The sequence below is a fragment of the Rattus norvegicus genome, chromosome X (genome assembly GCF_021556685.1).
Source record: "Rattus norvegicus strain SHRSP/BbbUtx chromosome X, alternate assembly SHRSP_T2T, whole genome shotgun sequence".
In the NCBI taxonomy this organism is placed as follows: domain Eukaryota; kingdom Metazoa; phylum Chordata; class Mammalia; order Rodentia; family Muridae; genus Rattus; species Rattus norvegicus.
Window position 1 is genome coordinate 76,721,314 of NC_141554.1, and position 15,607 is coordinate 76,736,920.

General features: G+C 46.1%; 2 pseudogenes; both read left to right on the forward strand.

The window, feature by feature from the left end:
• The first annotated feature begins 2,618 nt into the window (after window positions 1-2,618).
• LOC108349133 (40S ribosomal protein S2 pseudogene) lies at window positions 2,619-11,646 on the forward strand (annotated as a pseudogene).
• Window positions 11,647-13,270: 1,624 nt separating this feature from the next.
• On the forward strand, window positions 13,271-14,024 carry Rita1l1 (RBPJ interacting and tubulin associated 1 like 1; annotated as a pseudogene).
• The last annotated feature ends 1,583 nt before the right edge of the window (window positions 14,025-15,607 follow it).

Below are 15,607 nucleotides of genomic sequence, written 5' to 3' on the forward strand. Positions count from 1 at the left end.
GCAAAACTAGTCATAAGATGAAGGTCACTTTTTCTTGATTAAGAAAACAATTCATCAATAGGCTATGACAATTTAAAATATATACCCACCAAGCCCAGATTCACCCAATGTCAAAAACAACATGAGACAAATACAAAGTAACCTCAACTTAGTGACAGTAGGTGACTTCAGCTCTCTCTGTCTCATTTTAGGGGGTGGTGGTGGTGGGGTTGAGACAGGAGACAGGGTTTCTCTTTGTACCGCTGGCTGTCCTAGAACTAGCACTATAGACCAGGTTGTCCTCGAATTCACAGAGACCTACCTGCCTCTGCCTTCGCTTCCTGAGAGTCGTCATGCCCAGTGTGACTTCAGTTCTTTTTTTCCTTTAAAAAATTAATTTTTATTTACCTCCCAAATGTTGTCCTCTCCCTGTTCTCCCTTACAGAGTTCTTCCCCCTCCCCTTCCCCTCTGAAAGGGTGCCCCCTAGCTTCCCCCTCTCTGGGGCATCGAGTCACTACAGGATTAGGTGCATCCTCTCGCACTGAGGCCAGATAAGGCAATCTATGTGCCGGGGCCCCGGAGCAGCCCATGTGTACTCTTTGTCTGTGGCTCAGTCTCTGGGTTAGTTGACACTCTTGGTCTTCCTATGGGGTTGCCATCCTTTTCAGTTCCATGACTTCAGTTCTTTATATTTACCAATACATTGGCCATCCAGACAGAAAAATAAACAGGATTATCTGCATTGAATGACATCCTAGGCCAAATGGATCTGACAGATTTCTATAGAACATTCCATTCAAACATGGCTGAGTATACATTTTTCTCAGCAGCCCATGAGGCTCTTTCTAAAATAGATCATGTGTGCTATGGCAAATGCTTGCTTTTAATTCCAGCATTTAGGTGGCAGGGGCAGGCAGAGCTCTGTGAGTTCGAGGCTAGCTTGGTCTTTGCTGAAAGTTCCAGCCAGCCAGGGCTACATAGTGATACCTTATTTCAATACATACATACATACATACATACATACATACATACATACATATATACATACTCATATAATAGGACACAAAACAAGTTTTAACAACTATAGAGCAATTGAAATAGTTTTGTATGCTCTCCAACCACAATGGAATAAAACTAGGAATGAACAGCAAGAGAAATTATGGACACATAAACTTGAAGACTGGATAGCTTGCTAGTCAGTGATGAACGGGGTCAGTGAAGAAAGTCTAGAAGGAAAATTTAAAATTTGTAGAATAGAGTGGAAATGAAAACACAACAACAACAACAACAACAACAACAACAACAACAACAACAACAACAACAACAACAAAAACCCCTACAGGACACAAGGAGAGGAAAGCAACCCCAGAGGAGGTTTGTAGCTGGGAAGATGACTCACCAAACAGGTAAAGACTAGCCTGGTAAGCCTGGGTGACCTGAGGTGACTCTGCTGCGGAGAACTCAGAATTTGGGTGCCAGGCTTTGGGCTGGAGAAGAAGACAAGGTTGGTGTTCCTTAAGGAGACCCTGAGTCCTGGTTTTGCAGCATAGTGGTGGACATCCTCTTGCTGCAGTATCGGCGTCTATGTGGCCTACAGTGTGCGCTGGGCAACCTGAGGTGCAGCTAGGCCTTAAAGACAACTCCAACTGGACTACCATCCAGAAGGGCTACTTCAGTGGCAAATTTGTTTTTTTGTTTTTGTTTGTTCATTTTGCTGCCAATAAGAAATTTACTTACTTAAAAAAAAATCCAAATTCTGGCATTGTCCAGAAAATTTTAACAGGTTTATTTATAATTGTTATAAAGTTGAACTGTTGAAATGTGTTCACTGAAACATTTTGCCTGTATTAATGCTTTACATCTAGCATTTATATTAAAAATTGACACACAAATGAACGTGGAGAAACTGCCAATACCTGATTCTGTCCCCTGTGTTTCCACTCTCAATCATAGACTTAGGTACCTTTGACCCCATGGAAAAATATCTAACATTCAGAACTACTGATAACAGGAAGAAGAGGAAAACATGTTTTTGAGAATAAAATGTTTCCCCTTATAGTGGATTCTTGAGCACATTCTCCGCGTGTGTGGTGTGCTAGCTGGATATCTTTTTGGCATATTTGTTACACGTTTGGCATGGATAGCACACAGGTTGGTATCTTCAAAAAGGCCAACCACAGGGCTGGGGATTTAGCTCAGTGGTAGAGCGCTTACCTAGGAAGCGCAAGGCCCTGGGTTCGGTCCCCAGCTCAGAAAAAAAGGAACCAAAAAAAAAAAAAAAAAGAATTTACAAAAAGGCCAACCACACAGGCCTCACTTGCCTCCTGTGAAGCACCAGTAGCTGCACTCTGTAAGTGCAGATCTGTTTTCAAGTCCTGAGCAATTTCTTGCACCAGACACTCACTGAAAGGGGAGCGTGCGAATTAGAAGGTCAGGTCAATGGACTTCTTCTTCTTCTTCTTCTTCTTCTTCTTCTTCTTCTTCTTCTTCTTCTTCTTCTTCTTCTTCTTCTTCTTCTTCTTCTTCTTCTTCTTCTTCTTCTTCTTTTCCTCCTCCTCCTCCTCCTCCTCCTCCTCCTCCTCCTCCTCCTCCTCCTCCTCCTTTTTCTTCTTCCTATAGAATAGAGTTTATTCGGAGCATGAAGGAGTTAAGAAGGTAATAGGGCGGAGGTTGGGGATTTGGCTCAGTGGCAGAGCGCTTGCCTAGGAAGTGCAAGGCCCTGGGTTCGGTCCCCAGCTCCGAAAAATAGAACCAAAAAAAGAGAGAAGGTAATAGGGCAGAGAGAGAGAGAGAGAGAGAGAGAGAGAGAGAGAGAGAGAGAGAGAGAGAGAGAGAGAGAAGAGGCCAGCCATGAACACGTGGATAGTGGGGGGAGGGAATGGGGAGAGAAGGGACAAAGGGGCAAAAGAGAGCAAGAGGAAACAAGAGCAAGAGCAAGAGCTCCCCCCCCCCCCCAGTGGACTTCTGGTAGCGTCTGATTTCACGAGTGCCACAGCACCAGGCCTGTATCAATGAGATTTCTTCACCCCTCCAGTAGAGGGCGCACTCTTGCGAGCAGCTTTTGTAGTTAGCTGTTTCCTGGGTGCTTTACCACCAGTGAATTTGCGGGCAGTCTGCTTTGTAGGAGCCATGGTATGGGCACCTCCTTACTTTACTCCCCTTCTTCAGCTGGAACGTGGCAAGCGAGAGGCGGCGCTGGTGTAAGAGAGCAGAAGCAGCACGGCAAAGGCTGCGAGCACCCAGTGGCAAATTTGTGGAACACAGAGACATCTTTTTGAAGATGCACCAGAATAAAGACTCAGTGGAAGAGTTGAAAAAACTGGGGATTGGTTCTGTCCTGATAAATGAGAAAAAGACCAAGACAGGCAGTGAGGGCTTCGGGTCACCCATGAGCCAAGTATTCTCTTTTAGAGTTGCTGTCAGAAAAGCCTCACAGCAACGCTCAGTGTCCAGTTAGCATGCTGCTTCCATTGGCTCGTCTAGTGTGCAATCAACACATGGTTTTTCTTGGGACTTTTGTTCAGAATATCCTATAGTGAACTTCCATATGACCACTGCACTGTAGCAGATCTATGCTGGAATCCAGTATTGCTGTAACCAAAATCTATTCTTCTATTGTTTTTTTTTTTTTTGTTGTTGTTGTTGTTTGATGGATTCATTCCTATCTCTGTACATGGGTTGGTGTCTTGGTGAGGGTTACTGTGACAAAACACCATGACCAAAAGACAAGTTGGGAAGGAATGGGTTTATTTGACTTACTCAGGACAGGAACTCACGCAGGGCAGGAACCTGGAGGCAGGAGCTGATGCAGAGGCCATGGAGGGGAGCTGCTTACTGGCTTACTCCTTGTGGCTTGCTCAGACTTCTTTCTTATAGAACAGAGGATCACCAGGGATGGTAACATCCATAGGGACTGAGCCCTCCCTTATGGATCACTAATTGAGAAAATGCCATAAAGCTGGATCTCATGGAGGCATTTTATCAACTGAAGCTCCTTCCTCTCTCACTTTAGCTTGTGTCAAGTTGACACACAAAACCAGCCAGTACAATGGCACTGTAAAGATAGCGTATCCATCCCTGATGTTTTTTATAAGTTCTACTGTTATGGAAAAATGATGAACACAAAAGTAAATGTGCTGGCAAAGGTGGGTGTTTGTTGTTTTGCTTTTCTTTTTCTAATAATCTACCCACACAGGGGGCAAAAGCCAGATGTGAAGGCACTCCTTTTTTAAAAAAAATATTTTTTATTTATCTATTTTTTTGCATTTTTATTGGATAATTTGTGTATTTACACTTCAAGTGTTATCCTCTTTCCCGGTTACACCCTCTCCTATCCCCCTCCCCCTGCTTCTATGAGGGTGCTCCCCTTCTCACCCACCCACTCCCACCTCCCCGCCCTGACATTCCCCTGTACTGGGGAAACAAGCCTTCACAGGACCAAGGGCTTCTCCTCCTATTGATGCCAGACAGTGCCGTCCTCTGCTACATATGCAGCTGGAGCCATGGGTCCCTCCATGTGTACTCAGTGGTTGGTGGTTTAGTCCCTGGGAGCTCTGTTGTGGTCTGGTTGGTTGATATTGTTATTCTTCCTATGGGGTTGCAAACCCCTTCAGCTCTGTGAAGGCACTCCTATGGTGAGATGGGAGGCTGGGAGGTGCAGGAAGGAGAATCACCCCAAAATTCACGAGCCAGCTAGCTCCCCACCCCTAACACACACACACACACACACACACACACACACACACACACACACACACACAGAGGCATGCACGCATGCACGCACACACGTGCATGTGAATTCACACATTCAAGCATAGAGATCTCAAATACATTATTAGTGATGTTGCTTAGACCCTTGGGAAAAGTAGAACAAGGCAAATCCAAACAGTACATGGGAAAAAGTTAATGACACCAATCAATGAAATAGGAATTTAAAATAATACAAAGAATTGAAACAAAGTTGTTTCTTTGAAGTGGTAAATAAGATCTACAAAACCTGGTCCAAACTAACCAGAGGAATGCATGTCTTTAATCCTCTGTGGACTACAGAGTAAATTGAAGCCCGCCGGGGTTGCATAGTATTGTCTAAAGACAGAAGAGAAGGAGGTGGTGGTGCTGGTGGTGGAAGAGGAGGAGGTGGGGGGAGGACAATGATGATGACAACTTAAAGAAATAAAATTATCGGGGCTGGGGATTTAGCTCAGTGGTAGAGCGCTTACCTAAGAAGCGCAAGGCCCTGGGTTCGGTCCCCAGCTCCAAAAAAAAGAACCAAAAAAAAAAAAAAAGAAATAAAATTATCGATGAAACAGAGAGACCTTACAATAGATACCCACAAAATTCAGAAGTTCATTAGGACGTACCCTATAATTAATTCCACTGAATTAAAAAAAGGATGAATTTGTAGATGCATATGACCTATCAAAATTAAACCAAGATGAGATAAGCAATTCAAACCAATTTATCACAAACAATAAGATTAGGTAATAATAATTAAAAAAATTTCTCAACAAAAAAAGTTTGAATCCAGATGTATTCACTACTAATTTTGGTCAGACCTTTAAAGAACTAACATAATATTTTCAAACTTTTCATAAGATAGAAAAGGAATGAATGCTAACCAATTCTTTTTATTCTGTATTACACACAGAAACAGGTAAACAATGAAAAGAATATTATACACCTATCTCCCTGATGAATGTAGATACAAAAATTCTCAACAAAGCAATACAAAGCAAAACAAACAAACAAACCCATGGGAACTGATTCACAACACGTTGAAAAGACCTTTTGCCATGACCAAGCTATCCTTATTTTAGAAACGTAGATGCTTCAGGAGACTCAAATCAATGCACATGATACGTAAGTAGACTCGGAGATAGGTATCACACGATCATTTTAATAGATGCACAATAGGTTTTTGATAAAACCTAACATCCTTAACGATAAAAACCCAGAAGATATTAGAAATAGAAGGAACCCGTTTAACACAATAAAGATCCCCAGTGACAAACTACAGGCTTTTATATTTCCCGTGGTGAATCTGTTACCTGCTTTAGCTCCACCTTCTTTTCTTTTTTTTCCGGAGCTGGGGACTGAACCCAGGGCCTTGTGCTTGTTAGGCAAGCGCTCTACCACTGAGCTAAATCCCCAACCCCTAGCTCCACCTTCTTATGCCCTCTCCTTTCTATGTTCCAATTCTCCCCCCTTGGAATGAGAAGTTTTACTCTGTGCTTTTTGATCTTGGTAATATATAGCTTTTTTGATGCTTTGTTTTTGTTTCTTTGTTTTGTTCAGACAAGGTCTCACTATGTAGCTCTGGCTATCATAGAACTTCTGCCTTTTAAGTGCTAGGATTAAAGGCATGGGGCACCATGCTTGGTCCAAGGGAATATGTAACTTTGTTCTTGTTTGTTGTTTTGGTTTTCAAGACCAGGTTCTCTATATAGCTTTGGCTGTTCTGGATCTTCCTCGATAGACCAGGCTGACCTCAAACTCAGGGGCCTGCCTGTCTCTGCCATCTGAGTGCTGGGAGTAAAGGTTTGGTCCTCACATCCAGCAGGAAAGGCCTGGGCCTCCCACCTGATAGGAAAGGCCTGGGCCTCGCTCCTGGCAGGAAAGGCTTGGGCCTCACACCTGGCAGGAATATGTAACTTCTTAATTTTTATTTTGACACAGCTAATGCTACCTTGCTCTTCGGAGGAATTTTTTCAATAATTTATTTATTTTATTCACTTTACATCCTGATCACAGCCTCCCTCTCTCCTCTCTTCCCATCTCTACCCTTACAAATCCCTTTCCCCATTACCTTCTCCCCTTCTCCTCAGAGAAGAGGAAGCCTCCTTTGGGTACCACCTCACTGTAGGAAATCTAGTCCTAGCAAGACTAGACATCCCTCCCACTGAGGCCCAACTAGGCAGCCCAGGGAGGGCAAGGGGATCCAATGGCAGTCAACAGAGACTAAGACAACCCTCAACCCAATTGTTAGGGGACTGACATGAAGTCCAAGCTGCACATCTGCTACAAATGTGTAGTGGGGGCTTAGGTCTAATCTCTGCATACTCTCTGGTTGGTAGTTCAGTCTCTGAGCCCTCATTCATTTCAGAGGATTTAAGAAAACTTTATTGATTCGTTTTGAGTTTCACATTATGCACCCCAATCCTACTAATCTCACCATTCCCCTGTACTCACTCTCTGCCCTTGCCACCATGCCCCCAATAAATAACACACACACCCCAAAACAAAACATACAAAACATTTGTCATGTGTTCGTATGTCAGCGTGTCCCTCAATAAACCCCTCTGTCCACACATCTTCACTTGCAAATGTTCATTGCAATGAGTCATTGGTCTGGTTCAAGATCCCTGGTGCTGTAGCCCAGGTGAACCGGCCCTGAGGGTTTGAGTGTGGGAGAGCTGACCGTGACACGCTGCTCTATATTGGGACGAGCGTGGGCAACAAATGATGTCAGTGCTGAGATGGGGCAACCCAAAGCTCCTCGGATCTGGGCCTGGGTGATAGCTGAGCTGCTCAGTCAGCTGGCTCTCCCTTCTCCACACCATCAGGGCAAACTCCATCACTGTTCTGCCTATGTCACCCTCAGCAGGAGGCAGGGTCAGCTCTCCCATTGTCATGCCCTCAGGTCATCTTTCCTGCAACCACACCTCCAGAACCAGCTCCACTGTGTTGCCCAGTTGAGGCACGGGGCCCACATTCCCAAGTGCTGCAGCCTGTGAAGGGCTAGGCTAGCAGCTCTCTCTACTCTCAAACTCTTGGGCTTCACCCATCTGGGCCTTCACCATCAAAGCCACCTCCACTGTGTTGCCCAAGAGAGGTACAGGGCCTGCTCTCCTGAGTGCTACAGTCTGTGAAGGGGCAGGGCCGGTTTTACTGCTTTCATGACCCTGGGGCCAGCTGTCCCCGACTGTGATTGTCAACTGCCAGAGGTGGTGAGGGTCGAGGTGGGGAGTCAGGTGGGGGGTAGGACATCACCTCTGTGCTTGTGTCACCTCAGAGTTATGTCCTCAGGGGTGGCTTGTATGTGCCCACGGTACCAGGGCTAGCTCCACTGTGTTTCTTGGGTCAGGTACAGGGCCAGCTCTCCTGAGTGCTGCCACCAGTGGGAGGTGGAGCTAGCAGCACCACTGAGGCTCAGGACCATTTCTGCATAGCCCTTGGACATCTACGTGGTCCCAGACAGATGCCCAGACCAGGGGCATCCCCATGGTCTCCAGTGGTAATATGGACATGAACATCTGCCGCTGCAGCGGCTTGGGCTGAGACTTACTTCACCATGACCTCAGGTAGTGGGGCTGGCTACTCACAGCAGGCTGCTCCTCTCCTCCCTCACATCTCAGTTCCATTTCCCTTCACGGTGCTCAAACGGATTCACTTCTCTTTCTCTCCCATCTGTCTACCACATCCTTGCACATTGCAGTGGCTCCCAGTGTAGTCAGGCTACATGGCTGGCGAGCTTCTGGGTGACCTCCTCTGTCCATACTGTGTGCTGTGGGCCAAGCTGACCATTAGGTATCTAGAGCCAAGGTGTCACATGGCAGCGGGTAGGTCTGTGGATATCTTCCTCCTCTCACACTATTCCTGTATGTCTGTCTACAGCCGGTCTGTGCTCTGTGGCAGAGGGCAGGTCTCTCAGCATCTTTCCCTGCCTGAGCAGTGAGGCGTGGTGGGCTGCAGGTCTCTCTTCAGAGGATTTTTAAGTTTTTTTTTTTTCAATAGAAGGCCTTGCTTTTCCCGGGGATGGTGTTTAGAGGCACTCGGGATGGTCCAGCGTTTCCTACAACCTCTAACAAAACTAGGCTGTCTCGAATCCTGGCAACAGGATTGTTTACCTTTACACCAAGAAGGGTGGGAAAGCACCTAAATCTGCATGCGGTGTGTACCTAGGTAGACTTCGAGGGGTTCGTGCTGTGAGACCCAAAGTCCTTACGAGATTGTCTAAGACAAAGAAACACGTTAGCAGGGCCTATGGTGGTTCTGTGTGTGCTGTGTGTTCATGACAGGATCAAGCGGGCTTTCCTTATTGGGGAGCAGAAAATCATTGTGAAAGAGTTGAAGGCACAAGCACAGAGTTAGAAAGTAAAATAAATATGCAGCTTTTTAAAGTGAAATTTAAAGTAAAAGTAAAGACTTGGTCTAGAAAAAAAAAATAAAAATAGAAGTTCTCTTTGTGTAGCTCAGACTGACCAGAAACTCACTGTGTAGCCCATGATAGCCTTGGACTCACAGTAATTGTCCTGTCTTAGTCTCCCATATGCAGGAATTACAGGCATGAGACACCCCACCTGCCTTGAATTTGGTCTTTGAACAACGTTTAAAACTGTGGGAATCCACGGAGATATAATAAATACATTTTGCACTGGAGATGGACATAAACTTTTGGGGGTGGGCTGGGTAGAGGGATATGCTTTAAAATGATATCAAATTGTGCCAAGTTGCCAAAATATAGACTTGTGGTTAATCATTGTCAACTCAAATGGGTTCAGAACCCCCATCTCATTTAGGAGATGATGAGGAACTCCTTTAAGTGTGTCTCTGAAGGCATTTCTGTAGAGAATAAACCAAAGGGGGGAAACTCACCTGATTGTGGGTGTACTGGTGCCTTTTGACAATGGAAGGCTTTTGTGTATGCATAGTTACAGTCAAATGGGCCAGATAGCATGAGTTTATGATGGGCAGCTTAAGTTACAGGTTACCTCAATGACCACTGGCTCAGCGTTAGGGTCTCTAGTACGATCTAAATAGCGTTTTTAACCTGTTCATTGCTGAGCATACTGATTTAATCTCAATATTTGGGAGGATGAAGTAAAAAAAACTGTTGCTTTTTCAAGCCTGGGCTTCAAAATAGGTTTTAGGCTAGGTTGGGTTGAGACTGACCAAAACCAACCAACCAAACACCAAAACCAAGCAAGCAAGCAAAAAACAAAAACAAAACAAAACAAAACAAAACAAAAAAACCCAACAAACAATGATAAAGCTGTTTATGAGCCAGGCTTGGGGGCATGGCACTTTACTTCCAGCAATCTGGGAATCAGAATCAGGAGGATTACAAGTTCAGGCCTTCCTGTTGCTACTGAAAAAGTACAAAGCACGCCTAGGACACTTCGTGAGACTCTAACTCAAATAACAAGTAAAAAGAGGGCTGGGGTTATAGTTCCAGTGTTTTACTGAGCATATGTAAGGCCCTGCGTTCAGCCATCACTTTTGAGTGGGGAAAAGCTGCTTATCAAGAGGAAAGTAGTTACCCATATCTGGTGGAAGGAATGTTCTGAAGTCCTAAGGCTCACCAACAGGGGTCTGACAAAGGCTCTGTGGTAATCACTGTTTGTCAGTATGGCCGACACTCTAAAAGGAGAACAGGTTTATTTGGCTCAAGGTTGCAGAAATCCATGGTTGGCTTGTTCCAGTACTTTTGGGTCCAAAGCAAGGCATAGCTTTATAGTACAGAAACATATGAGGAGCACAGCTGCCTATCTCATGGTGGCCAGGAAGCAGACAGAAAGGGACCTACTTCCTCTGGCTGGGCCTCTCTTCTTAAGCCTTCTATCGCCTTCTAATAATGCCATCGAATTATGACTATATTCATGGATTGATTATTCCACTGATTATATCAGAGCCACCCTGGACCCTCAAAGGCTGATGTCCATTCATCTCATAAGACAAGATGCATTTAGACCATTTCCTAAATTGCCCAAAGTTTCATAAGTCACAACTCTCACCCTGTTTAGAAGTTCAAGTCCAAAGTTCCTCTGAGACTCAAGTCAAACTCTTAGATGTGAGCTCCTATACTATTTGGAAGAAAAGCTGATATTTCCAGTGGATTTAGCTATGGTCTTAGGTGCCTCCATCATGCTAGAGGCCACTAGGCTCCTAGAGGTAAATCTGAAGGCAAGAAATGGATCCTCATCATCAGGCTGTGCCACCTGGTCAAGGACAAAAAGATCAAGTCCCTGGAGGAGATGTACCTGTTCTCCTTGTCCAATAATGAGTCTGAGATTATTGACTTTTTCCAAGGAGTATCCCTAAAGGGTATGATTCAGAAGATCATGTCAATGAAGTAGCAGACTTGACTGCCCAGCGGACCAGGTTCAAGGCTTTCGTCGCTATTGGGGACTACAACAGTCATGTTGGTCTCAGTGTTAAGTGCCCCAAGGAGGTAGCCACTGCCATGGGAGGGGCCACCATCCTGGCAAAGCTTTCGATTGTCCCGTGCGGAGAGGCTACTAGGGGGACGAGATTGGCAAGCCCCACGCTGTGCCATGCAAGGTGACAGGCCGCTGTAGCTCTGTGCTGGTGCATCTCATCCCTGCCCCCAGAGGCACTGGCATTGTCTCTTCTCCTGTGCCCAGGAAGCTACTGATGCTGAAGGATGGTATTGCTGACTGCCACACAGCAGCCAGGGGCCACAATACCACCCTGGGCAGCTTTGCCAAGGCAGACATCTGTGACTCTATCTTCAAGACATACAGCTACTTGACTCCCAACTTCTGGACAGAAAATTGGTTCATAATGTCTCCTTATCAGAAGTTCACTGTCTTGTGCAAACCCACATCAACGAGTCTGCCATTCAGAGAACCTAGGCTGCTGCTGTGGCTACCACTTTGTTTTGTTTTTGTTTGTTTTTGAGACAGGTTCTCATTATAGAGCTCTAGCTTCCCTGGTGGAGCTCACTCTGTAGATCAAGCTGGCCTCGAACTCAGAGATGTATCTACCTCTGCCTTCCAAGTGCTGGGATTAAAGACATGCACCACTGTGGCCAGCTCATATAAAGGTTTTTAATATAAGAAAAATAAAGTGAATTAAATATGCTTGTAAAAAGGAGCAGAGGTGTAAAAAGGAAGGATGGGGGCAAAACAAGCCCAAAGTCCAAAGCCTAAAACCCAGTGGAGCCCTCAGCTTTGTGTCCTGAATCTAGGAGCACACTGGCATGATGTGAGCTTCAGAGAGCTGAGCAGTCCCGCCCCTATGACCAATTGTAGCTTATAAGGACTTTCTTCTGGGCTGGCTGTAATCATTGTCTGTGGCTTCCTTCAGCAGACATTTTAAAAAATTTTTTTAAGTATTTATTTATTTAATGTATATTACAGATGGTTGTGAGCCACCATGTGGTTGGTGGGATTTGAACTCAGGACCTCTGGAAGAGCAGTCAGTGCTCTTAACCACTGAGCCACCTCTCCAGCCCGCCTCAACAGACATTTTACATTCCTGGCGTATCCAGTGTCCTGGCGGGTCTACTTCATCACTCAGAGCTGCACTCACTGTTCCCTCAAGAACTGCCCTAGGGATTCTGATCTTGCTACGCATTGCTTGTTCTCTCAGGATTTCCTTCAAACTTGAGGTGGAAACCTCTGTGACTCTCTAATGCTTGCATCCCGCATGCCTGTGAAACCAGAAGTGCGTGGGTGAGGAGAAGGCCTGCTGTGAGCAAGAGTAGTCACTAGACCCATTTGCTCACAGGGATGACAGCCTTGGAGTGCCTGGGCAGCGGAACATGGTGAAATACATCTTGGTATGGCGTTTTCACCAGAGAAGACTTCTTTGACATGGGTCTGACATGGGTTTAAGCCAATTGAAAGCCTTTAGTAACGAGCTGGTGACTATACTGGGTGTTTGAGATCACTGCATAACCTCAAGTCTTTCTCAGGTGAGGGTTTTTTTTTTTTTTTTTCTTCTTTGGAGGAGGAGGAAGAATTTCTCTGTGTAGCCCTGACTGTCCTGGCCTCGAATCAGGAAGAGCTTTTAAGAACAAAACCCATGGGCTGGAGAGATGACTCAGTGGTTAAGAGCACTGACTGCTCTTCCAGAGACCCTGAATTCAATTCCCAGCAATGACAGCTATAGGTGTCGCCGTGGCTCAGCTGCGGATTCTGTGCTGGGCGGGCATCTGTGGTGAACATGGAGCTTGCTGGCCAGAGGCCCCAGTAGGAAAAGCTCCGAGCATGGAGTTCCTGTGACGCCTGCACTTTCAGCGTTGTAAGTTGTCTGGTGCATGCTACTTCCGTTGTTTGGAGCCAGAGTTATAATCGGGGAAACAGGTTTAATCTGAGAGACTGCTTGGTGAGGACTAGAACGCACCATGCTTGAAAAGCTCTTTGCACAAAAAGACAGGAGTGTCCTGTTTAGCCTGCGACATGCACAAAGCACGGGGTTCGAACCCATGCACCTCAGACGCCAGGCGGTCGTGCAGTTCTTCGTGGGAAGTAGAAACGGGAGGATCCGGAGTTACAAGGACACTGGAGGCTGAATCTGCCTGGCACAGTAAACCCACTGGGCAGCCTGAAGACCCCGGTGGAACTGGCCCAGCGGCAGAATGCAGGCACTCCACCTTCACCACCGCAGCCCCAGCAGCTACCCGGTCAAGGCCAGGGCATCCCATGTGGATGAGACCCTGTTTGGCAGCCCAACAGGGACTCCACCATCTCTACCAGACTTTGACCCACCCTGGGTGCAGAATTGTAATAGATCCAGAGGAGTGAGCCCAGGACTGCCGACGGTCTCTGTGGCCAAGAGAGACTGTGAGTCCCCCTCCTCCAGGGGTAGCACCGCAAACCTCACACTAAGGAAGAAAAACAAATACAGGTTGATTGGCCACACCCCATCCTACTGTGATGAGCCACTGTTTGGCTCCCAGCCACAGGGCACCAGCAAGGAGAGGTCTCAGACAGCCATGGAGGATGCTGCCAAGCTCCAGACTCTTTTCTGGACCCCGCCATCCACCCCTAGGGGCAGCTATTCACCTCGCCCCAGGGTGACCCCACTACGAGCCATTCACCCAGCTGGACCCTCCAGGACAGAGCCCAGAGTGGCCAAAGACTCTCAGAGGATGTTCCGGGATGGGCTGGATGTTCCCCGCTCTCTGGGACAGAGGCGTTCCCATTCACTCACCCACCTAACCATCCCCAGCACGGGTCCCTGGTCTTACACATCAGGGGCGACTGTCCAGAGTCCCTTGATCACTTGTAACGTATGCTCAGGCAGTGTTTCAGTACCAGCTATCCTTCCCCGAAAGCCAAAGGCTCCTTGGAAATGACATTCTCACCAGGTAAGCCTTTGGCTCAAAGCTAGGACTCAAGCTCAGGTAGGGTCCTCTGGAGACAATGGTTCCCAGGGCCTCCAAATGTTAAAGCAACCTCTGAGGGGCCCCGTGGTGAGGATGGGCCTTATTTTTCTTAGTCCCCACAAGCTCAGGATGTCCCCAGCTTTCTCGGCAGAGTATTTGGGGTCCTTGAGATAGATGTCTCTGTAGCCATGTCTCAGCTGCCCACCTTCTCCATTGGTGCCAAGCCCCACCCAGCTCCCTACAAAGGGTTCAGTTTCCATAGGGGTCTCGAAGTCTTAAGGGAATGTTCTGGGCTGTGTGTGGACCCCAGGGGTGGGACCTGGGGAGACATTATTTTAACATCCATGTATTTATTACATGTATTAAATGTATTTGGATCTCGCACAAAAAAGAAGACAGCTATAGTGTACCTATAATAAATCAATCAATCAATCAATCAATCAATCAATCAATCTTTAAAAAAAGAACAAAAGCCATGTCCTGGGTTGACATACTTCACTTAACAAGAATAGTTAGTCAGAAGCAGAATTATGGAAGCCGATTAGTACATTTAGAGACTTTCCCACAACTATGAACTTTGATGGATTAGGCCTATGTTTTAGTTTGGCAGATGGTGTTGTCTACGTGTTGAATTTTACAGCCAGAACAGCACTTCTACTATGGAGTCAGTTGTGCTAAGGTCTTGGGGCCTACTAAGATCTGGGGCCCTGTTACACTGGGAAACAAATTTCTAGGTACACTATGCAATGAGGGTGTTCTACTTTAAACAAGTATCTTTCAAATGAGTATATATATATATATATATTTTTTTTTTTTTACAAATTCCTGAATTCTGTGACAGATGGGGTCTGATCAATTCCCGAGAGACCCTCAGAACATCTTTCATCTTGTCCTAGGACAAAGTATGTGACATCTTTTTTTTCTTTTCTTTCTTTTGGAGACAAGGTTGGAGTAAAATGTTTTCATATAGATTGAAGCATAGCCATTAAGAGGTGTGTGGGAGCTGGGCAGTGGTGGTGCATACCTTTAATGCCACCACTCGGGAGATAGAGACAAGCAGATCTCTGTGAGTTAGAGGCCAGCCTGGGCTACAGAGTGAGTTCCAGGAAAGCCAGGACTACACAGAGAAACCCTGTCTCAAACAACAACAAGAAGAGGTGTGTAGGGCTGGTGTCTTAGTTTGGGTTTTACTGCTGACACCATGACTAATGCAAGACACCATGACTAATGCAAGTCTTATAAAGGACAACATTTGATTGGGGCTGGCTTACAGGTTCCGAGGTTCAGTCCATTATCATCAAGGCGGGAACATGGCAACATCCAGGCAGGCATGGTGCAGGAGGAGCTGAGAGTTCTATACCTTCACCTGAAGGCTGCTAGCAGAATACTGACTTCCAGGCAGCTAGGAAGACGGTCTTAAAGTCTACACCCACAGTGACACACCTACTCCAGCAAGGCCACACCTTCTAATAGTGCCACTCCCTGGGCTGAGCACATACAAATCACAATTCACAGCTGGAGACTTGGATTGCAGTTAAGAGCACTTGTTCTTG